At 36.9% G+C, this 26,546-nt stretch overlaps 1 pseudogene; it reads right to left on the bottom strand.

Annotated features, from left to right (window-relative positions):
- Window positions 1-15,394: 15,394 nt before the first annotated feature.
- The window catches only part of LOC131859342 (probable serine/threonine-protein kinase PBL22), a 71,341-nt pseudogene continuing 60,189 nt past the window's right edge, over window positions 15,395-26,546 (bottom strand).

Here is a 26,546-nt window from a genome sequence, read left to right as displayed (position 1 = left end):
CAAGTAAACCTCAGATTCATTTACATTTCATGCAACTCTTGGTCTTCCATACTCTTTCCATTTCCATCTAGTCTCCCACATCTTGGTCAATACCTAGTTCATGGTTGAAACTCGTTCCCTTGCAAGTAAACCTCGAATTCATTTACATTTCATCCAACTCTTGGTCTTCCATACTCTTTCCATTTCCATCTAGTCTCCCACATCTTGGTCAATACCTACTTCATGGTTGAAACCCATTCCCAAAAATCTAGGAGAGAAGCTAAAGAGGCTCAAGTGTTCGCAAACATGAGTTCCTATGAGTATGACAATGATGTCTTTTTCAATTCTGATCATACCACATTACCTAACATGGATGCGTATAGAAACATTCCAAATGTTGAGAACATGGACACTACAAACAACAATGATACACACAATGACAATATGAAAAACTTTTCTGTACATTCAGTAGAAGTGGAAGACTCCATTATGGATCCCTGTTTTAATCGATTGGTTGAGGAAATAATGAGGAGAGATAGACAATATTTCTTACAAGTGATGGCAAAAAGTGGAGCCAAGATTCCTCATGATTTTGACATGTCTCAAATAATAGAAAATCAACCTTTGCAACAACCTCACCCCAACATGGATCAAAGCAGGCCTAATAGTGGAGGTAATAGAGGACCACATATGGTGCTTGAATCACCATCATCTTTGTTTCAAAAACCTTAGGTCCCATACACACATGGTCAAGCATATGATACTCACCTTCGTAGACCATTATGGAAGTCTTATGCAAAAAAATATACTCAATCACATGCCAATGCTAATGACCAACCATCAAAGCAATTGGCTATCAAAACGCATGTTCAAAATTTGGACACAAGGAAACCCCGCATCAAATTTGGGGGCAACACACTAGAACAAAATCATGACATACCTATAGAATATGGTATACATGGACAAAGAAGATATTCCATTCCTCATCATGACTCTATACCAAGTGGTCCATATACGCAACATCATTATAGACCTCCTCCATATGAACATGTGTATGATCAATACCATCCATATATGCAACATTCTCCTCCTCCACCTAGTGGTTTAGGCATGGGGTATGGTCCAAGAAGTCGATCTCCACCTAAGAACAATTTGGAATAGCAAGTTAAGGACTTACAAAAGAAAATGGAGGACATAAATACACTGAATCCAACTTACACAATGAGAGACATATGTCCTTATCCATTTGACAAAATAATTCCAATGCCTCCATTTCCTACATACTTTGTGACACCTAAGTTTGATAAGTATAGAGGAAAAAGGGATCCTAAGGCACACATAAGATAGTTTTTCATAGTCTGCATTAAGGTAGCAGCAGAAGAGACATATTTGATGAGATTATTCCCACAAAGCTTAGGTGATCAAGCTATGGAATGGTTCTCCCAACTTCCACTTGGAATTAAGTCATGGGGTGACTTAGCAGAGGCATTTATCCAACATTTCTCATACAACATAGAGATAGACATATCAGTCACTACCTTGTGCAACACCAAGCAAAAGGATGGAGAATCTTTCTCATCATTTTTACAAAGATGGAGGAATCTAGCCAGTAGATGCTCTTGTGAAATTCCACAAAAACAAATGGTAGAGATGTTCACCTAGAATGTTAACAAAGACATTGGTTATGACTTGAGAAAATCTTGTTTGTCCACCTTCAAGGATGTCATTGAAAAAGGATTAGCAATAGAGAAGGTCCTAATTGAGCAAGGAATCATCAAAATATTCAAAGAAAACAAAGAGGACTATAAAGGAAAAGACAAGCCAAGATTTTGGAATAAAAACAAGAACACAGTTAATGATGGTGTTGTTGATGCCAATACAGTATGACCCAAAATTGTTTTTTCGAGATCAAGCTCTACAAAGAATCAAGTGAATACTCAAACAACTTTCAAATCATGAAGGAAGTACACCCCATTGGGAGAACCACTTGAGTCAGCTTTCAAGAAGCTAGTGGCAAACAAAATAATAACAATTTCAGATTTGCCTCCATATGAGCCAAAGGTCAAACCAAATTGGTGGAATGATGATGAATATTGTGAATTTCATAAAATAAAGGGACTTAAAACAGGAAACTGTCATCGAGTGAAGAACATGATACAAGATCTCATTGATAGAGGTGACATTGAGATTGAAGGACACTCATCCAATCAAGAACATGAAATGTTCAAAGAAACAATCCCAAAACATGACAAGGGAAAAACTAAAGCCACAGATGACCAAACCAACTATACCTGAGCATCCTATAACTATGATTCAATTGTCAATCACATTTTGATGGACAATTATGTCTCTACCATTATCATAAAGGACAAAACACCTGAGAATTCTGCCCAAAGACCAAAGATTGTCCTAAAAGGCATTGGATCTTCTTCCAAACCTACCTCTGAATGTAATGTTACAACTCATTGAGGTAAATTTACCTTGCAAGGTGCTCCAGCTAAAAACATCACTTCCTCATCAACTAAATCTGAGTATGACCTTGTAGAATAGTTAGGGAAGACACCCGCACTTATCTCCATCCTCGAGCTCTTATGCATATCCCCTGCACATAAAGCCATTCTTGACAAAACTTTGAGAGACACTTCCATCCCTACTGATCTAAACGTGGACCGGTTTCAAGCCATGGTGGGATAACTTTCCATCCCACATTCTCTCACATTCACAGAAGCTGACGATGCCTTAGTGAGTTGATCACATAATGCACCTTTACACATTGAAGCCTTCCTACACAAACATCAAATAAAATGAGTCCTGATAGATGGAGAATTTGGTCTCAATATATGTACTTTGAGCACAATAATACAATTGTGATATTCAGACAAAGCTGTGAATTCTACAAACAAAATTACCATCAAGGCATATGATGATAAAGAATGTTCATCTAAAGGCACAATCACCTTAGCTCTCAGAGTTGGGTTAGTTACAAAGGATGTGGTTTTTCAAGTCCTTGATTTAGATCTCACATACAATATACTCTTGGGATGTCCATGGATTCATGAAATGAGAGTTGTCCCATCTACATATCATCGATGTATCAAGTTTCCACATAATGGAGTTCAAGTGACTATCAAAGCTAACCCAAATCCATTCATATATTGCAATAATTTGTGACCTAGATCAAAAATAACAATACCAGTCAATTGAGAGGCTACTCCATCTTCAACATATGTGGATCCAGAATCCTTGAAAGTTTCTACATCAAAACAAGCAGAGATCAAAGAAAAGTTCAAGTTTAAAGACATGGGATGTGGTGAGTATATCTTTCATGTTGATCAACTCCCACTATCTCCTAACACATTTTGTCAACAAGAACAATCTATAAACAATTTTCAATGCCAAGGAATTGGGTACGAAGCATCTAGTGTTGTGGCTACTAAGTCTGAATGCAAATTTCATCTAGTGGTGCAAGCATCTCTTGATATCAATAGTCCTAAGAGTGGTTCCAGCGAAGAATCTATTGAGTGTATCACCAGCCCTCTTGATAACTCTTATAGCCTTACCCTTTCATCCACTCATTCCATTTTCATTCCGCTTCCAGACTTCGATCAACAAGAATCAAAAAATCCCTTACAAATTGGGGATCAAAAATAAAGCTTTGAAAAGAAAAATCTAAAAGTCAAAAATAAAGAAATTTCCTTTAGTCCAAATAAAAATCAAAAGCGATTGGACTCTGCAAAAATCAAAGTCAAGGATAAAATCCTATGAAAGAAAAAGAGAAAGTGATGATCTCCCCTAATATCAAAATAACTGGGGGCAAAAGTTCTAAAATTTTAAGTCAAAAAGAACACTTGTTGATCCTAAGTCTCCATCATGCCATCCTACTTTCACTTCTTTCACAATTATAAGCCTTCATAACTCATGCACTTGTTCCACACATCATTTCCCTTCTAGTGATACATCATGGACCTTTAATGGATCTTCCTTGAGGAACTTTGTTGTCGGGGATGCTCGAACTTCATTAGGTGACACGCATATGGGCCTACGTAGTCCACACACTAGTAATTCTATCTCAGTTCCTTCATCAAGGAAGATAGTCACTTGGGCTACACATAATTCAATCAAGAAGCAATGTAGCTACAATCATAAGGTAAAGCCTCATACATTTGAGATAGGTGACTTAGTTCTCAGAGAAAATCCTAAAAATCAGCAAGATAGAGAGAAGAAAGGCAAGTTCGAACCAAATTGGCTTGGTCCTTACATCATCACAACAACATATGGATCTAGTGCATATCAACTCTCAACCACAAAGGGTGAACCTTTAGAGGATCCTATCAATAGCATGCACCTTTGCAGGTTTTACACATAGCTCTTTAGAGTATCCCAATTCAAAAATACAAAAAAAAAAAACCTAAAAAATCAAAATACAAAAAAAACTAAAAAATCAAAAATACAAAAAAATCATAAACATAAAAAATAGTTACATGGTGAAAACCTAGCAAACAAGCGCCTTGTGACACAAAACAATATATATATATATATATATATATATTTGAAAAAATTAAAAACATTTCATCCAATGGTGAAAACCACTTCGGTGGTGCCCTGGGCAAGTACCATGGTGAAAATTGGGTCACCAACACCATGCATAGAGACATTGCTCCTCCCTCCTTCAGGATTCAATCTCATCTTTCACTTTTCAAAACACTCACAACCTATTCGTCTACAATAAACTTACCCATTCCCATCATGGCTTGTCATTGATATACCTAAGATTGGTTAGCCATTCATAATAATCTGTCCTTTACACCCCTTTCCATTCATTATAAATCAGCTCCTATCTATGGCTAAGGAAAATCCTACATCTAGTGATGGGTGTGGAACTAAGAGCATCAAATGTTTTAGAGGAGTACAATTTCCTCCACTTTTCTTCAGTCTATCCGTGCACAATCTGCAATAAAGAAGCACTTTCATCACCAATCCGCAACAAAGTTTTGTCTTCTTTGCAATAAAGTATCAGTTGCATGGATTCAATCAGTTTCAGATGAGACACAACAGCAACAATGGGCTTCAACAAATTAAATCTTTCAATAGACTCAGACAACATTATGGTTCAGTGCTATCTATCCTTTTGTGAAAGTAAATATTGTGACCACAATCAAATAAGACTTATACAAGTGACAAGAGACACTAAACTTGAGGACTACAATGGATGTTGGTGTCGAGTCTTGATTTTCTTTTGATTTTATTTTTTTGGTGACATGTCTTTTAGCTTTTTCAGGATGTCTCTAACTAGAGATTTTATCTCCAAGATGTCTTTGACTAGAAAGGCGAGGATGGGGTATCGTCACCTATTTTTGATTTGTTGTCTGTGGATTGTCTCTTAGTAATGCTATGACTTGTCTAGGTATATGAGGACACTGTGAGTCTAGTGTGAACTGGGGCATTCCTTGTTTGCAACCATCTTATCTTCGTGCAAACAGGTACAATGACTTTCTAGGTTGAACATATATCTAGATTGTCATAACCTATTTGCCATAATAAATATCAATGATGATAATGTGCAAGAAGCTCTTTCACTTTCATATCTTCTATCTTCCATCCCCCTTTCTTGATTGACTTCCATCATCCTTCTGGAGTCTATGTAGCTTGATATCACATGACTAAGTATAATGACACACCAAAAAAATTTGCATTTCATGTAGTTGCGCTTGCATTACCACATGTTAGGATATCATACATACATATAGATATCACAATTACATCACATCCTACACACAAAACATGTTACCACATTCTACATTCTCATCATATTCATCTGCATTTCAAACATTCACATTTATATTGACATAACATATTAAAAATATAAAAGAACAAAAATATTGCATTGCATCATGTACATATTTTCATCCATATCATAAACATACATCATGAAACATCTCATCACATAGGTACACATGCATATAGCTTCCACAAAGATCAATCATGTCACATATATATAATCATAAGTGTCATGAAACAATAATGTCAAAATGCATATGGCTACAATCACTCGAAGGTGTCATCATACAAAATGGTACAAAACTGATACATAGGGAGCCCTCTAAGGCTATGATGAACTCCCTCCCTCAGAGCTACCTGGCCTTGATGGAGTCTGAGCCCTAGAAGGACCCACCCCAGGATTGTCTCTCCTGTCCACTCTATCTGGTGGTGGTGGAGGACCCATGACCCCACCACTCGATGCTTGTCCCTTGTCCCTCCCTCTAGTGGTCATCATTGTCTGTGATGGTCTATGGAAGCTCCTATCCCACTGATCTAGTGGCACTGCTCCATAGTATAGGTCTCTCTAGTAGCCTATCTCCTCCCTGGATCACAGAACATAGGTGTATCTAGCTCCTATTTCCTTTGCCGCCTACCTCCCTACCCTCAGTGCTATCTCAACCTCTATATAATGCTCCATAGCCTGATCCCTCTCCTACTCCATGTCCCTTAGCTATCTCCTGAGCCTATCCCTCTCCCACTCGAGATCCTAGATCTCATCTACTTGTCCCTGGAAGATCTCCCTCAACTCCACTAGCTCATCCTCCTCCTCTCCCCCCTCACCCTGTGGTTGATCCTATGGCTGCCCCAGTACCTATGGCTGCTCCCATCCCTATCCCTGTCCCTGTACTTGTCTGGGACCTTGTGCTGCTGGCATCTATAATGGAAATCCACCTTTGCCTCTCACCATGCGAGCCTATCTCTCCTCTCCACCCTCTCTTTGTGGATCCACTCTCCTCTCTCTTATCACACCCCACCTCCTCCATTGGCCTCTACCTCCACCATCTCCATCTATCTTCTCCCCTAGGTCTATCAATCATTGAAATGGATGCTTAGCCCAATATGCAATATACTCTACATTCATCCCTGCATCCTCTATCTCCATCCACATATCCCAAGGCAAGGGAATCATCTCTAACAGCTGCATCACTGCCTGATCATATGAAAATAATGGCCCGAAGTGTCCCTGATCCCTCATTGTCCGAGCATACAGCCCGGAATCCCATGACATCCATTGAATCCTATCGAACTGTCTGCCCACCCTGTCCACCAACTGCCTCTCTAGCACATAGGGCATCCACCCAATTAGATACCTACTCTTGAATGTATATGACAACTCCACTGCATCATCCTCCCACTCCTCACACTTTGGGTATGGTCTCCATACCATAATGTCAATCTCATTGATGACCCGATGCCAGTACTCTAATCTCCCAATCCATGGTTGAGATGTAATCATATCATATAAATGCACAAAACTGTGCCCATGGCCCCTGCCTCTGAAATTAATTGGTCGAGTAACTAGCAGATGCTCATAAGCCCATACCTGCAACAATGTCACTTTGCAGCCCAATCCTACTGATCCATGGTATACAAACTGATGAAGCTCATAATACAAATGTGCCAGCAGACACAATCCCTAGGCAAATCTGGTATGTTGTGTCACCAGTGTCTCCAGTGTACCCCCCCAGCCCACAGCCAATCCTCGTGTCGCCCTGTCCGAACATAGGAACCCACTAATCACTCCTGCCAATATTGCTGGTAGTGCCAATCCAGTTTGTGTCATGGTATCCCAAGCCACGTGTGCAGCCCTCATCTCCTGTCCTAGATCCTGAAACACTCATCTCAATGCATCCCTATCTCTGTCTCGATCATAGGGAACTAACTCCCCATTGATTAGTATCCTCAGTATCATATAAACATCCTCTAAGGTGACTATCATCTCACCCATCGACAAATGGAAACTACAAGTCTCTGAGTTCCATCTCTCAACCAATGCAGTCAGCAATCCCATGTTTGCTTGAAACTTAGGCACATACAGAATATGTCACAAGCCCAAAGCCTGAACTGCTGCTCTCTCATCAACTATCAACTCTGCTCACAGGCTCTGAGTCAAAGGGAATCTCCCTCGTGACTCCAGCATAGGTAGATACTCCTGCAGTCAAGCAAATCAACTATGTCATTCAAAGTGGCATTCCCTGTTCATCACAAAATGCTCCTTTTTATCCTAGTGCTTATATCTATCATATGGCACTCTATCCTAGTGACACTCATTGTTCATCACAAAGTGTTGCTATTTATCCTAGTGGTACTCCTTGTTCATCACAAAGTACTACATGTTGTTTCACTCCCTGTTCATCACAAAGTGCTGCTCATATTTGCACTCCCTATTCATCGCAAAGTGCTTCTCTTTTTAGTACTCCCTGTTCATCACAAAGTACTATGTCTTGGTACTCCCTATTCATCACAAAGTGCCTTGATCTATTCTATCCTAGGGCCTCTGCTTGAGTGTATCCTCTTGAGTAGTTTCCTGATTGGCAACGTATGTTCTATCATAGAGTTGTCAATCCTAGCCCTATTTGCTATTCTAGTCTTCCCTAGAGGACCTGCTTGAGTGTCTCCTCTCAACAGCTTATCCAATCAATAGTGTATGTTCATCGCAGAACTATCGATTCGACCCTAAAGACATAAATGTGCATTCATGATGCAGACATGCCTTAGCATTTTTACCCCCCTTGTTTGACATATTCTAAAATGCATTTAATGCTCTACCTATCATACATTTATAACAACATTTATTGTGACAAAGTAAAAGAAGGTTTTGTAGTGCTCACCAACTCTCTTGCATCTGCTGGCCTCTGAAATCGGTGAACGCGATCGAATCTATGCACCAATGCTATCGATGTTGACTGCTACTGTTTCTCTATTCTCTCTCTACACTATGATCTCTTGGATGTGTGGATGACAATGAGGATGATTTCCCCTCATGGTCTATCTTATAGACTACCCTAGCCCTAGCCCTAGTATCCTGAGTCAATCTTCTTTATCCCATGACTCTGTCACTCTATCCTATCCGGTCAGTCCATTCTACCCTTTCTTTCTTATCGAGAGATTTTATGTGATCTTTCCAGACATTTTCATCCAATCTCTCGAGGGGGCATATCATTCCTCTCTTCGAGCAACTTTGTATCAGTTCATCTTATCTTCTTTGAAACAACGTAACAAGCTACATTGTCTCAAAGAGGGGCAAAATGTAGACACCTAAAATTGTCCAGTCTAATTAAATAAATATCTTTATTTATTTAATTATTTTAGCCTAATTCTTTTGTTAATTAAATAAATCTTTTTTTATTTAATTAATTCATTTATCCTCTTCTAGCCTTATTTCTCATTTAAATAAATACTTTTATTTATTTAAATTATCTTTTCCTAAATTAAATAAATACTTTTATGTATTTAATTGATCCCACTTCCTCTATTAATTAAATGAATCTTTATTTATTTAATTAATTCATTAGCCGTTTCTACCTATGACACATGTCATTCATCTCTTAATTCCTACACTACCTACCCTCTCATTATTTTCTTATTTTCTCTACCTACCCTCTAATCCTAGCTGACCATTTATCTTTTACACCTCTCAATCTTATCCCTCCATTTCAAATAGTGTCTTCTATATAAGGAGATGCTTCCTTCATTATCAACCCTGATCAATTGACTTCTCGACTACATTACACTTTCAAACTTGCATATGTGATCAAGCCTACTTGCAACCATATTTTCATTCTTTGTTGAGCTCTTGTGCACATATAAAATCTGAGAGAAAATATATCAAGCATGATCAATGGAGATAGGAAGAATGGAGATCCAAACCCTATTGGACATGTGATGGTATAATATTTGTGATTTCATTTGATTTGCATTGTCTTAGGTAATCTTCATATGTTATGGTGGATCTTTGTTGTTGCTCGGCTAGGGTTTTGTGGTTGAATTCATTTAGCCTTTCAATATTATTGTTTCCACTTTTCACCATATACATTTAGAAAAATTAAATACAAATCCTACTTTAACTTCTTCAATCCTACATCAAACTGTTAGACCTACAAGAAAACACCAGTTAGAAAAATAAAAAATCATATGGTGGGCTTCTGCAAGCCTATTCTCAAATCTCGGTTACAAATCTCCTATATTAAAGTTGAAACTCGTACGACAATTCTCATGCTCCCATATGACAAAATAGTTTACTCATACAAGAAAATAGTTTACTTGTGCAAGTTCAAATACTAGCTTGTACAAGCTTAAAAAAGATATAAAGGATAGAATAAAATAGAAAACAACTCTTTGTCTTCACCATAAACCCGTATGAGTTTCTTCACAGACCCATATGACAAATGGTAGGTTCCCGTACGACAAAACAAGAACTCTTGTATGAACTTATGTGATCCTGCAGAAAAATTATCAGAAAACTTGGATTTTACGGGTCTTGCCCCACAGTGGGCACCAATTAATGTGTGGTTAAAATGTGGGGGATGCCTGAACCTACAAGAAAACACAAATCACACACACACATGAGACATTACATTAGTGAAATCAAGAGATTGAAAATGCAAACTAATCTAATTATTACTCCAAGAAATCTCAAGATTGTTAAGCCCATCCCATGCTCCTCTATCTCTAAAGATCTCTAAGATTAAAGGTGGCCCTCACTTGGAAGAGAAATTGATCCTCAAGATAACAACCTAGAGACTGACTTATGAATGATGATTCTAGGACCAAAATGCATACAACTAAGATCCTAGCTAAGATGAGATGATGGATGAAGATGCATGATGCAGATATAAAATGAGTTCCAAATTGAAAGATTAAGTGAAATAATTAGGCTAATATGAGGATGAGATATGAGAATGCTATAAAAATGAGATGAATTAAGCTAGAAATATATTCTAAACATGTATTAAAATAACTAAGCTATAATGCAACTAAGATGGCTTAAATGCTTGGTGATAAGGATTGAGCTCCTTGATAACCTACACAACACAGTTAGACTATAGATTGGATGCAATAGAAATGGATGGATCCTTAGATTGAGTAAATGGGCTCTATTTATAGAGAAAATAGAGAAATGGATGGTTGAGATTGAGTAATCTCAATAAGGGCTAGGATTGAAAGTTATCAATCCATTTGAGGGATTCAATCAAATCCCAAGTTGACAAATGTCATCTTGAGATGGCTTGAGAGATGCTAATAAGAATTATATGCTAATTGATAATTAGGGAAGGCTTCAAGGGGTGGCATCATTGGATAATGCTTTTATTCAAGGAAGAAGGCTATTGTCCAAGAGGTAAACTCTTATGTAAGGATAAAAGATGGTCAAGTGGACAACCATCATGGGTTAGGGGTGCTCTCTTGTAAGAGGCATTAAATGTATTTTGAAGAATTTGGAGGCCGAATTTCTCCAAGAGGAAAACCACTAGTGGTCTAGGGGACAAATTTGTAAGAGCCTTACAAATTTGGGGGTATTCAACAAGTTACCTTGTTGAAAGGAGGTCTTAAATGCATTTTGAATACTTTCTCCAAATTTGGGGAAGTGACTCCCCAAATTTAGGGATTGGACATGATGAGGAGAATTAGGCTAATTAATGGAGGATTAGAGGGATTCTAGAAGAAATTAGGAGTGCAAGTGGGAAATGTAGGATTTGGCAAGTGGGTGAGGGAAAATAAGAATTTTAGTAAATTAAAAAGATTTAATTTAGCCAAAAGAGGACGCAACTTGCATTTGTAGGATTTTGCAAGTGGGGGGGATTAAATTTATTATTTTTCTATTTTAGATGCAAAGGAGATTTTAATTAAATGTAGATTTAATTAAAATGAGAAAGGGAATAAATTGATATTTTCAATTAAATGTGTAATTAATTAAAATGGCTAGAGGGGGTATTTAATTAAATGTAAATTTAATTAAATGGTTTAGATAGAAGAAGGGTTATTAATTAAATATCAATTTAATTAAAAAGGTCAACTAGAAGAATAGGGATATTAATTAAATCTTAATTTAATTAATCGGCAATTTAATGATGATTAAATGAATAAAATCCATTTAATTAGTTGTGCCAGTTTTAGGTGTCTACAAGGATGATAAAATATTGTAACACCAACAAAGATCCAACCACATAAGAGCCCTAGTTTTATAATTAAAATCCACCATACACCAATTAAAAACCTAAAACATGCAAATTGCAACAAAATAGAAAGATGATACCATTCCCATGCTTAGTAGGGTTTGATCTCCATCATTTCCTCTCCATCAATCTTGTTTGATATGGTTTCCCTCATATTTTTTATTGTGCATATGAGCTCAACAAAGAATGGATTGTCATTGTGTGGACACTTGAGTGATCACTATTAAGAGTTGCACAAGAATTGATTGATAAATTGGCTAGTTAGGGGATTGACAAGGATGAAAGGATCCTCTTATATAGAGAACACCTTAGCAATGAAGGGATATGATTAAGAGGTGGAGGGATAAATGGTCGGCTAGGATTAATGGGTAGGTAACAAAATGGTAAAATATTAAGGTGGTTAAGATAAAATCAAGAGATGAATGACAAGTGTCATGGAGGAAAAAGATAATGAATTAATTAAATAAATGAAGATCTATTTAATTAAAAGAAGAGGCCAGACAAATTAAATTTAAATCAAATATTTATTTAATTTAAGGAAAACGTAATTTAAATAAATAAAAATATTTATTTAAATAGTGAAAGGCTAGAAGATAATTTGTGAATTAATTAAATAAATAAAAATATTTATTTAATTAGGCTAGGACAATTTTAGGTGTCTACAAAATGAATAAAAATTTATTGTGTGTATTAAAACATTGCCTTGTTTTCTCTATTTTTTGTGTGTTATCCATGTTTACTCTGTTTTTCAAAAGCTACAAAGAAGCAGTCTAGTTTCTTTTATGGCGCACATGGTTCTTATGGTGGTATAGGGATTCTATGGTCTGAAAACAATGTGGACCTCAATTTAATCAATTCACATTGTAATTGTATGCTATGCATGGTAAGGAGTAGAATGAGAGATGTGGAGTTTCCCATATTTAGTATATATGATCTAATCAGAGGAGAGGAGAAGATGGAAATATGGTTATTAGACTAAGATTGATAATATTACTAACAAAAAAATGATCTTGGGTGGATATTTCAACACTATCTTGGATCTCAGTGAATAGAGTAGAAGATTGAAGGAAGTGAGCAAGGTAATATTAGAATTTAAAGACTTCATTGATAACATCTCGACAATCGAATACATTTCCAAAAATGGTATCTTAACATCGAGTAATCATAGGAAAGGCTTCACTAATATTTACAAATGCTTAGACATATTATTTATTGGCCTCAGTAGATGGGGGATAAATATAGATGTAAGTCAAATATTATTCCCATATTTACTTCAAACCACTTCCCCATTCTTTTGGATATGCAACTAAGTGAAAAAGAAACAAAAAGTTACTTTAACTTTGAGTCAATGTGCTATAGTGATTAAAATCCTATTAGCAATCTTGATACTCGGTGGTTCAAAGAATGGGCCTTCCACATTAGCACTATCAAATTTTGTTTCACTAAAATAATAACTTACATAAATGACAAGAAAGGAAAATGAAATAAAGAATGTTTCAATAATATTTTTTTCAAGAAAGAGAAAGTCGTGTCAAAACTAGAGAACTTGAATGAGAAAGTAATTAAATTTGGCATGTTTGCAAATAACTACATTATGGAAAAGGAATTAAAAGAAAGGCATGTAGAATTGCTTTCCAAAGTAAGAGAAACTTGGTTGAGAGTCGCGGCTGCCAATGTCAAAGTTTTCCATGCCTCTATAAGATCGTGTAGAGCTGAGAACCATGTGGATAGCATCCTGTTAGTAGAAGGATCGGTCATGAACAATAGAGAGAACATAGAGGAAGAGATGGTCAGATTTTTAAATCACTTTTATCTACACAAAATGATGAGCATTTCCATTGGGATGGTTTGATCCTATCATGTATTCCTCAGTTCATTAGGGATGAAGAAAATCATATGTTGAATTCTTTGTTTACCTTGGAGTAAGTTTGAGCTACTATATTTCAACTAAAACCGGATAAATCCCCACGCCATGATGGTCTACCAGCTAAATTCTACCAAGTATGTTGGTATTTCATGGGGAAAGAAGTTTGGCACTTTGTGAAAGATTTCAGAAAAAAAGAGAAAGTTTGTGAAGGACATTAAGCCTTCGAACCATAGAGCTAACTACTCCCCTAGAGTAGTAGAACCAACTCATCAATCTAAAATGAATATAACCTCTTTAAATGCATACCGGATTGATGCCAATCAGCATCACTCAAGTCTCTACCAGAGGGGCAAAAACTCCCAATCTGTCTTTGAAGTACTCCAATGATTCCTCAAACCAATCTTACTTCATTTCCTTCTCCATCAGAAAATTATACTTGATAGAAATGTGCTTTGTCTTAGAATGAAATACTAGACTATTTGATATATGCCAATAGAAGTAGAGTTATCGCAATGAATAACTACTAATTCATTGCAATCTACCCTTATATCCCTCAAAATTTGCTTCATCCATAGAACTTGTGTACTGTTAGTAGCAGTAGCAACATACTTAGCTTCAACAATAAATAAAGAAGTACATGACTACATCTTGCTGATCCATGAAACAAGTTTCTTTCCAAGAAGGAAAGCTTCACCAGATGAGCCTCTCTGGTTACCTATATCTCTATCCCAATCCACATCTGAATATGCTCATAGTGTAAAGTCCCCATAAACCAAAAACCATACTAGAGAATCCTTGAAAATATCTAAAAAATCCTAGCTACCGAAGCAAGGATTCAACATAATCAATTCCTTCCTTCTGAGAATATCCCTTGTAAACCAATCAAGCCTAGTTCCAAAAATATCCAAGTTCATATATTGTCCTTTTCTAATTGATCCAATTCATCTTCCATAGTTTACAATCAGCATTCATCCTTACAAGCTTCATCCACTGATGTCGATTCAACTTGAGAATTTAAACATACCTCATCAACTGCCAACCTTCTTCTTGTCCAATTATTTGATCTTTTGAATGATTCAACCTTACATCCTTAGGAGTCTTTTAACTTTCTATTCCTCTACACTGATCTTTAGTCACTATTGAATTTTATGATACTATCGGGGTAATAGGTTCAACATTCTATTCCGGTATAGGTGCTACCAGTTCAATTATGATCATCTCCACTTCCGGTTCTCACTTATAAGTTTCGATTAAAAATATTCACAATTCTCTACAGTCTTTTATTATAACATCTATATGCTTTGATTGTATTAGAATAACAAAGAAATATCCCTTCATCACATCTAGGATCAAACTTCCAATTCACTAACAAAGATGACCAAGCCATAACTCATAAAGTGACTCACCAGTAAACCAAACTAGATCCAAGATCCAACAAATCTTCATCATTTAACCTTCAAACTAACTTCTCTTAATATCTGAAACAAGCTTTCAGACCACTACCAGGAGCAATGCAAGATCTGTCATCAATTTGCTTCCCCCTAAAGTGAATGCCTTAGTTACTGGATGAGTTTCCTGCCGGTGCAGCAACATTATGCTCTGTCAGTTGAGTAACTGGGGTATATCCTTCAGCCAAATGAATGTCTGGGGCAATTGATTCTGCCAGTTGAGCCTCAGACTTCATAACCCACTTATTTTCATAATCCTTTCGAAAGTCATCAACCTTCTTCTTTCCTTTTTCATCAGATTTATCACTTCCTGTCGGTAGCTTCTTACTTTTGCAAAATTTAGCAATATGACCTACTTTATTGCATGCATAACAAGTGATATTATTCTTCTAAATTGCCTTACTATAACCTTGACCATTCCTTGACCAGCATTGATTAGCCATATGTCCAAACTTTCCACATGCATGACATTTCACATTCATTGTACAATCTTCTATCTTTTGACCATACATTTCACAATTTGAACATTAACCGGGAACTGCACTTTTATCCTGATTTTATCTATTTCTACAATGCCTTGTCATATGACCAAATTTTTTACAAACAAAACATCTACCATTTAATTTGTGAGCATCGAGTTGCCTTACCGGTGACCTCTAATTCTAGTTGGCCTTCTGATTATTCTAGATATCGGATGTGTCATCCTAATTTGTAGTACCAGAGCTTTCTCCATGCTAAAATCCAAGACCTCTAGTGTCTCCCTTGCGCCTTTGATCTTTCAATAGCTCATCGAGTTTAGTAGAACTAACCTTGAACTTATCTTTGTATTCATTTGTAGCATCTAGATCTCCTCTTAGGAGAATCACCATTCTTTCCAAATCTTGCTCAATGTTCTGTGATTCCACCAATTCAGTTCTCAACACATCATTCTCATGCACCAACCTAATGTATTCCTCATATCTATCTTTCAGAGATATAGCAATATTTTCTTCATTCTTCTTCTGGTCTTCAATCTCCTTGCACGTCCTCATAGTTAGGGCTTGCATTTCATTATTCATCACACCATTCTCCTAAGTTAGATTCTAACATTGTTCCTTAAGGGCATCCTTCTCTTCATCATCCTGATTTTGCAAAAGTCTCATCCTTTTACCTTGAGCATTAGATATCTTTTATTGTAGAGTGATAATGAATTATTTTGCAGATCCGAATTCATCTTCTAGCTTTATGTTCTTAAAATTTTAATCTTCAAACTATTGAAGAGTAACTTCAAGTTGTTGCCTCAAACACATCTCCATGGATTCTGGATTCAGGATCTTCCTCAAGCTATTAGACTTACTTTGAGGAACAAATATTTGATACCAACTCTTGGAATCCAAGAACACTGAGAGGGGGGGGTTGTTGGCATTGTGTTGTCATTGATGTTAACTGGTATGGGATGACTACCAATAGAAGAGATGTTTGTGCAACACTGTCATGTAGGATTACATGATGAGATATCTTTGACATCACCTTGTGTTGCAGAACACTGGTAAGGTAAATAAGAGAATGCCATTCAAAGGAATGACCACTAGAGTCATCGGTACACAAGTTAGTGGTTGACTTGTGTGATTGAGATGGACAGGCTACCGATATAGTCTATCATTGGTAAGGAGAGCATGTCAACTGTTAAGTGATGTGTTGGCATGGAGAAGACAAATAAACCAAGTGAGTGGCTCTCAACCGGCAAGCTTATGACCAATGTACAAGAAGGATGGACAAGGTGCTTGAGCTATTATTTGTGATGAAGAGGTGGAATGCTACCTAAATCACATCAACACTAGAGGAGAAGGATGAACTGGTCATTGATATGCTACGGGGATGCAAAACAATGGGACTCCCACTGGATGAAGATGCAGTCACCATGTGAAGAATTGACTGACAGTGAAAATGCCCACATCAGATCACATGTGCTTGTTTGAAGATATGTTACACAAACAAGGAAGCCACATGAGTGCATTGCAGGATGCAGATGGCATGAATCCATGACTACCATTATGTAGAGCTTATCTCTTACTATGAAAAGTATGCATATGAGTTTTGTGAGATAAGACAAAAGTAGAAGGTAGGTATTTTATAGGCTCACACCAGATCTATAGGTGATTCCCTAGAATGCCTCAAGTGCATGAGATTAGGGATATGCACTAGACTGACAGAGATGGCATGTTAAGTTGCAGGGATAGCTGAAGAATTGATGAGTTTATCACTTTGAGAAATTAATAGAGATGATGTCTGGTTTGATGATGAAGAAGGAAAGGTAGAGAAAGTGCAGATAGAGAATGCAACTAGCATGAAATTGCCTCAGATGAAAACAACTGAAGATTGATGACATGGTGTCATCAAGGTGGTTTATCGGTATTTAAGTCCATCAGTAATATGGACAAGGTGGAGATGTAGAAGAATTCACACTTTGTGGGAATAATCATGCTATGGATAGACATGTCTAGCGACTGGTTAAGGTGTACCACTGACAGTTTAGTAAAGAGCATACATAAAGGTTAACTGGTAAAGTGTGAGATATCAGTAGGGTTAGTGAACTGATAGAAAAGAAGAACTGGTTGTGTGTTTGGTTAGTGATCCTGTCTAAACCAACAGTAAGTTCCAAGCTAGCAGTCAGTCGACAAAGGTGCCATGTGGAGCTGAGATGGAAAGCCACAAATCATGGGTTGAGTTGCAGAGCCATTGTAGAGGTTTGCGGGTCGAGGTCTGGAGGACAACATAGAGCTAGCTTAGAGTGATTGAGGAGATCGAGGAAAATGAAGGAAACCATAGGACCAATCTTGGTGATTGACCAAGAAATCAACTGACAGAGTAAAGAATAGATTGCCAAAGATAGAAGGTGTGATCAAGAAGGCACAACAATGGTAGTGATATACAAATAGGTGTCTATTTGATCAAATCAGATAAGATCTAATTGGATTTGGTTCACCTTGAGGTTGATGAGGAAACCCCAACCACCTAAAGTTTGAATTGGTTCCTGGCGGGAAAACCTGGCTATATGTATCCAAGCCAAAGATATTGTATAGTGTTGTTCAATGGAAGAAGATAGAGTTGTTGTGAAGTGATTGAGTGTTGCATGAGAGAGCTAGATCACTCAGAATAAAAATAGCTAAAGATAATAGTGACTGAGTGAGTGTAGGTTAAACCATTGATAGGGTTTAATAGAAGGTTTAACCAGTATATCAACTAGATTGCATCAGCGGAGATAACCAGTAGGTGCTTGTATCGACAAGAAGATAGTTGAGAGGATTGAAGAGAAGAGTAGAAGAAGAGTAGCTGTGAACTGGTAGAGTTTACCCACAATACAACAATAGATGAGAGCAGTAGAAGAGTGAACCAATGCAACAAACAAGGTGTCTCATCGACAGAGTGAGGTATATGAAATGGTTACAAGATTCACTTGTAATAGTATGACTAATTTTTTATTTGAAGTTATCATTGTGATCACTGAGTTGTAGCATGGTGCAGGAGGTTGTAGCTCCTTTGGATTGTATCCCATAAATCAGCTAGGGGTTGGTGCTCCTTGGGCTGGTGCTCCTTGGGTTGGGGCCCTAAACATTATAACAAAGAGTCATTGTGAGGTTGGATTGGAGTAGTAGACTCCAACAACATTTCTCACTGAGGATTTTCCCATCTTGGGTTTTCCTCATACATATTGGTATTATGAGATGTCCCTTTGTGTGAATGCATTTGTGTTTAGTCTCCTCACTAACTAGGAAGTCTGCATTTAGCTAGATTTGTTAAGCGATATACTTTCATAAGGATAGTTAAAGGGAAAAGTTTGAGAACCACTGATTCACCCCCCTCTCAATGGTGCATAGTGTCTAGCAATTGGTATCAAAGCCTAGGTTCCCTATTTATCAAGGTTTCTCTCGCTTGGGCAAATTTTGGATTAAGAAGACAATGGTCTGTTTAGTGTCAATCTCAGCTCCAGTTTTTGATGGTTCAAACTATTCTATTTGGAGTTGTAGAATGGAAGTCTACATGTCTTTTTCAGGGTTTGATGTATGGATGGCGATTGTCAATGGTCTCCCTAGGAATGTCTATCCTCCCACAGGCTCTGAAGAAGAAATAAGATGCATGTGAAATGAAGAAGCCATGAAGGCTATATTTAGTGGGCTCATAGGTGGTGTTTCTTCACAAGTGGATAAATGCAAATGGGCAAAGAGTCTATGGGATAGACTGAAGAAGCTATATGGAAATGAACCTTGCACCACTGAATTAGTTTGTGAGAGTGAGAAGAACATTGCAATAGATACATGTGCAGATGATAGAGGAAGATCAGATTGTTGCAGTAGCAATAGTGATGAGGAGACTCATCTCTTCATGGTCCATGAGATAGATATTGAGAGTCGCACATAAAAAGAGGTGAATGAAGATAGATCCCATTGGTATGATGTTTTTGGCAGTGATAATGAAGAAGATGAAGAAGAAGGAGATAAGGCGGATAGATGTAGCCAACAAGATCTATTTGATAGTGAAGAAGAAGAAGAAGCATAAGTTAATCTTTGAAGGAGAGCTTGTAAATGCACTTGAAGAACTTAGTAGAGTAAGAAAGGAACACAAGCTATTCAAGAATGTTGCTATTGTAGAGTAGAACTGATTAACAAAATGCCTTGAAGAATATGAGAAAAGCATCTCAAAGTTGAAGACTCAAGAAGAAGGCACAAAGGAGTGCCGGTGTAATGATCTAGCATCTTAGCTAGAAGTTAGAGATAAAGAATATCTGCAACTAGTTGGAGAAATGGAGGTTCACTGAAATGACCTTGAGAAGTATTAGGATCAGCTCAAGGTAAGAATCCGGTTTGATGGCAGCAGTGATTCCTTGGACAAAATGTTGAAGAAGCAAAAGCATGCCAAGAACATTGAAGGTTTAGGAAGTGGTGCTGGTGAATGATCCACCAGTAAGAATGTCCCTCGCAATGACATTTTGTTTGTCTCCTCAAATGAAGAAAACAAGGGACAAACCTTCATAGTTAGAAATTCTCCTCGGAAGAAGGTTGACCTAAAGACCACCAGTGAAAGCTTGCAAACAAGAATGAAGATTGGTGTTGCAAGAAGGAGGAATAATACAGATCCCAAAGGTAAAGGGAAGATGGGAGAAGATAGCCTCACCAAAAGTAGAAAAATAAGAAGACAACAAAGAAGATCTCCTACTAGTAGAAGACGAGGAAGTGCTACTGCCCACAGGACAAAGAAAGTGTGGGAGAAGAAGAGATCAGATGGAGGAAATGCAAAGAATGGACAACCCAGGATCCATCCTCAAAGAAGGAGAAATGGAGATGCTAGAGCGGTAAGATCTCCCCATGCATGGCAAAATAAATTTCTAAGTCATATGCCATCCTTTACTAGTTATTTCTTTGCATGTAATGGTTATGGCCATAGGGCAGAAGAATGTTGAAAGGGATCTAGAAGGAATAATATAAAATCTCATAAAAATCATGCATATGAGCATAATGCATCTAGGGGTAAAAGCATGCATATCTCCTCTCCCGGTTATGCTAGGAAGAATCAATTTATTGTTCTTAAAAATGTAAATATTGTGTGTTATAACTGTAATGGATTAGGTTATAGAAGTTATGAATGCAGGAAGAAGAATATGAATTTCTATGGAAACCGGTGGAATAATCATGCTTATTGCAAGAGTAGTTATAGGGGATATGAGCAACGTAGACTTGCTTGGAACAAAAGGAGAAATGTTCCTGCATAATCAAGGAATTCAAGAAAACTGGTAACCAGACACAATGGCATGATCAGAAGAAGAAGAGAAAATCGATATAGTAGAAGGTTCCCAAATCATGAGATTGGCATGGATATTGGGTGTTACTACAACACTAGTTCCAATCATGGTGCAAAATCCGAAAGTGTAGGGATCAATTAGTAGGAGAACAAGAAACCTACTCCCCTAACTGAAAAGGAGAAGAAAAGTGAGACCAAGAAAACATGAAGTAAGAAGGCCATGGACTGGCATTGTGTATTCAATGCACAGGTGATATATCCTAAGGTCTCAAGGAGGTAAAAGATCTTAGGGGGAGTAGTATATTGACCAGATCATTCATCCCCTTAGTAAAGAAGAGCACATGGAAGAACAAGTCATTGCCAGTATGAAGGATAGAAACAAGAAGATAAGTGTGTGTAGTGGCTTCCTTGGATACACACCTACATATTAGAGTTGGATCACTACTACATGTGTCAATGAATGGAGGTTAACAATTGGAATCAAATGCCAAGTGACACAAAATATTAGGAGTTACAGGAGGTTGCTCTTTTAGTGAGGATGTTACTGTTATGAATGCTAACAGATACTTGCAGGTTATGTAAGACAATGAGGTTGGAGATCATTGCATTAGCCCTGGCAGCATGTAATGAGGTGTTTATGTCTTAGGTGGCATTGGAAAAGACCTAAATGACATATGTTGGCCCAGTTGTTGATCATGCAGGCATGCATATTTTTGGGCTATCCGGTTTGATTCTTGGCATGATGATAACATTGTCTAGCATCACTAATACATTTGGACTAGATTTCCAACTAAGGTTTCTGACGGAGAAGGTATATTGTGGCCAAATTTGATTTTTTTTGAAAAAATGCCCACATTCGTCATAATTCCAACAGTAATTTCCCATTTGGTTTCGACGAAGAAGGCATTAGCAATGAGAATTTTTTTATTTTCAAAACAGTGCCCGAGTTCATCGTAATTTTGATGACAATGCCCATTACTTAAAAAAAAAAGAGGGGAATTCATTTGTGCATTGCAATCCCTCGTAGGTGTTCATGGTGACTTCAACCCCCAAGAATATCAAACCCACATCAAAGGCATTTGTGGCATTGCTTGCAAACCCATGCAGGAGGTAGATTCAAATTGCCTAGTTTTTAATTTCATGTTGCAAAAAATATACATGTGGTGGTTAATTGCCCTATTTTAATCTCATAAAACTATAGAACTATGATTGAGGAGTGAGCGTTCAATTTTGTAGTAGCAATCCCTTCCTCCCGTATATGCGTGTATTGATTGTTCACATGAGATCACATCTCTTTGTGGTATCGTATCAAACAATTCACGAGCCTTGTCCATGTTTCCACATTTTGCATTCATGTCAAGTAGGCCATTTGCAAGTACAACACCTAACAAAATTCCTCTATCCATTATGCTTTGATGGATGTCCATACCCTATTTCAAAGCTCCCATTTTTGTACAAGTAGGGAGGATGCTGGCAAAGATTGTGGAATTTGGCTTTATGCCTTCCAATTTCATTTGCTTGAAAGTGTCTAAAGCCTTTTTGACAAATCCATTTTGTGCATATCCAGCAATCGTTGCAGTCCATGAGACAACATTTCTTTTAGGCATTCTATCAAATAGTTCACGTGCCTTGTCTATGCTTCCACATTTTGCATACATGTCTACCAGGGTAGTTGCAACTACAACATCGAAAAAAATTCCTCTGTCCTTTATGCTTCAATGAATGTCCATACCCTATTCCAAATCTCCCATTTTGGCATAGGTAGAGAGGATAGTAGCAATGGTCATGGAATTTGGCTTTACACCTACCGATTGTATTTGCTTGAAAGTTTCTAAATCCTTCTCAACAAATCCATTTTGTGCATATTTGACAATCATTGCATTCCAGGAAACCACATTTCTTTGAGGCAATCCGTCAAACAGTTCCCATGCCTTGTCTATGCTTCCACATTTTGCATACATGCTAACAAAGTAGTTGCAACTACATCTAACAAAATTCCTCTATCTTTTATGCTTTGATGAATATCCATACCTTGTTCCAAAGCTCCCATTTTGGCACAGGCTGGGAGTACGCTGGCAAACGTAACTAAAGAAATGCAATGATCAGCTCCAAAGACATCAAGCCACTACTAACAAAACTGAGAGTCTAAAATATGATAGGGAATAGTGTGAGCTATCCTGAAATAAAAATATTTTATTTTCAGTTTCAACTAAAACATAATTACTTAGCTATTTAATTTTATTAATAAATGTTTAATTTATGAAAGAGATAAAGGGTTGGCCACAAGTACATGAGTTAATAAATGCACACAAATAAGTGAATTTGATATTCAAAACTATCTACAATGAATTCAATTCTTGTCCATTAGTCATTTATGTTTGCAATAAGCATCTTTCTTTGTTTTTCTTAATCTTTAATCATATTCATGTGCATATTTCACATTCTATAATTAGGATATCAATTGCTATGGCTGAACACTAGCATGATGTTTGTGTTGTGGTATAGATGCATGGAAACATAATTATGGGATTGTTATATTATAGAGATCATAAATCTAGATATTGCATATTAGTTCTAGCTCTTCTTGGATTGACTCTAAAGTTGACATACAATCATAAAGCCTTTATTAGTAGATCTATCCATTTCTAGTAAAGACAATTGAGAAAGTCATTTTGATATTGAGAGTTTCTTATCTGTTTACCTATTGATCATTATTAAGCCATAATATTTAGGTCTATTTATCTCTCTTGCAAAACCTTTGTAAGTGTCCTAGATTGTCCCTACTACTCACTCTTCAATGGAATAGTGGAGTTCTAAATATTTGTTGCACAAGATGGTGTTGAACGTATCAACAAGGCTAGCATGGAAGGCATGTCCAAGCTTCCACTTGTACAACTTACAAAAAATGATTTGTTGATAGAAGAAATTCTTGAAATAGGGATACAATCGAAAGACAAGTAAGTACATACAAACCTCCTCAGTTGAAAGTAAAATCTATGTATAAAAAAAGTACATTGAATCCCAATCCATAAACACAATAGAGATACCAATGGAGACTTAATTGGATGTAGCATGTCGCACCAAAGTTGTTAGAGCATGCTAAGCTAGTACATAATGTTTCATAAAGCCACATTAGTATTTTACCCATATCATTATCTACCAAAACTAACTATAGTAATCCTTTTGAGGATTCATTTCATGGTGCTAGATCTTCATTTAGTTCCACTTCTTGTTGGAAAAAACAACAGTTATTTCTTGAGGTAGATGAATATCTCATCAACAAAGGACAAGACCCTTTCTAGAATATAACAAATTCTACTCCAACAAAAGATCATGGAGGTTTCACTAGAGATACTGAATAAGAGATAGACTTCTACTACTGCATTGAAAGCATTGGCATGTTCTTCATTTATTGATGTAAACTCTCTGTGATGCCACCACAACCAACAAAGGTGTAAAAAGTTGTTTGCAATGCATGGATTTTTAAGATTGTCCTTTGAGAAAACAAAATTAAAGTATGGAAGTAGGATCTGCCAACTCCTGAGGGAATCTTGATGAAAAATAACTGTAAAATATTTGGGCGAGCTTATATGCAAAAACTCATGCTTCCTGATGGGATTATGTACAGAAATAAGAATGAATTAAGTGGTAAAGGGGCTTCTAGAAACAAGAGGGACAGAGAGGCAGTCAAAGTGAAAAATTTTGGTGTTGTGTTTGCTCCATCTCAGAATGGGAATGGCGAAGGTGTTGTAAGAGGAGCTGAGAAGGGTGTTGGAATAAGTGGGGGTGTTTACATTCCCCCATTCAAGCTAGCTCAAATGATGAAAGATGTGGAAGACAAGAGTACTGTGGAATACCAACGTATGACATGGGATGCCCTTCAGAAGAGTATCAATGGGTTAGTAAACAAGGTAAATGCATCTAACATCAAGAACATCATTCTAGAGTTGTTTGAAGAGAATCTCATCTGTGGGAGGGGTCTATTTTGTAGGTCTTATATGAAATCCCAAATGGCATCCCCTAGGTTTGCAGATGTTTTTGTCAAGTGTTGATTTTGAGGAAGCTGGTCATAAGCTACTAAAGATCAAGCTTGAACTTGGTCAAGAGAGAACATATCTTCATTTTTATGGTCTTCTTGGGAAAATATTTTGTACGATCAATAAAATTTATGAGGAATTTTTTGATAAGTGTTTTGTACAACAATATTATATGATACACAGATTGGAAACAAATAAACTGCATATTGTTGTAAAGTTTTTTGCCCACTTACTTGGCACAGATGCTCTTCCATGGCATTGTCTTGCTTATATATGTCTGATACATGAAGATACTACTTCCTCTTCCCATATTTTTCTAAAGACAATTCAAAGCATGACAATGAGTATGAAAAAACAAGAAGAAAGAAAAGGGCGAGGGCATCTAACTCGAAGGATGGAAGTGACAGTGAAAAAATCAGAAGGAAAAAGAAAAGGAATTAAAAATCTTTCTAGTTAGTTATTCAAGGCTCCAGTAAACACCATTTTCCTGGACTGTGAAAAACAAAAGAATCACTCCCAAGTGCTTTGGTTTTATAATAGATGATTATAAGATGCTACAATTTTGTCTTATGTATTTTAATAGCCATGGGTTTTAGAGTTTTGTACTTGACAAGTAATGGATAAATAGTGTTAGGAGGAGAAAATATTGAAGGCCAAGTGCAGATTGTGATAATACTAGATCAATGAATCCTATTATTTATTGAATATTTCTTGTTTTCCATGTTGTGTGATGTACCATAAGCAAACTAGAAATCTAAATTCAATAAGATTCTTTGTTCAATGATGATAATTTCTATTTTCTTGCAAGTGAGGAAAGACCATGTTAGACAATATCAACGAACAGCAAAATAAGGAGACAATTGCTAGATTGTGGTCTAACTTGAAAAGAAAAGGTCATGGAAAATGTTATTGTCCATGAAAAATTTGCAAGGGGTTAAAGACTAGAAGACTTCTAATCAAAATAGTGAAGAAACATTGTAGGCTGCATGGTCACATTGAAGGTGGACATGATTATCATCCATTGGTAAGTTTTTCATTATATCGTTTTAACAATTTATATACATAATAAATCACATGATGATGAGATCATGATCACAGTTTATTTATGTTTATCAATTTTATATAGGTCGAGCACCCCAGAGCACATGGTATGGACCACCACAACCCTGAGAATATGGTTTTTAAAGTGAACGAACATGGAGGTGTGAATATTGAAGGTGAAGATAATGATCCCATGGAAGATGACGATCATGAGCCAGAAAACACAATTGAAGATGATGGTACAAATACATTGATCCATGACTCATTTAGTACTCGTGCAACTGATCATGATGATGAAGATGACCTTGATGTTTCTCATGATGTCCCTCTACTTGAGAAGGCATCTGAGGCCCTTTATGAAGGCTTGGAGGCAACTCTTCTCTCCTTTGTATTGTTGTTGGTGAAC

This window comes from Cryptomeria japonica, chromosome 10 (genome assembly GCF_030272615.1).
Source record: "Cryptomeria japonica chromosome 10, Sugi_1.0, whole genome shotgun sequence".
In the NCBI taxonomy this organism is placed as follows: domain Eukaryota; kingdom Viridiplantae; phylum Streptophyta; class Pinopsida; order Cupressales; family Cupressaceae; genus Cryptomeria; species Cryptomeria japonica.
This window is presented reverse-complemented; position numbering and strand designations above follow the sequence as displayed.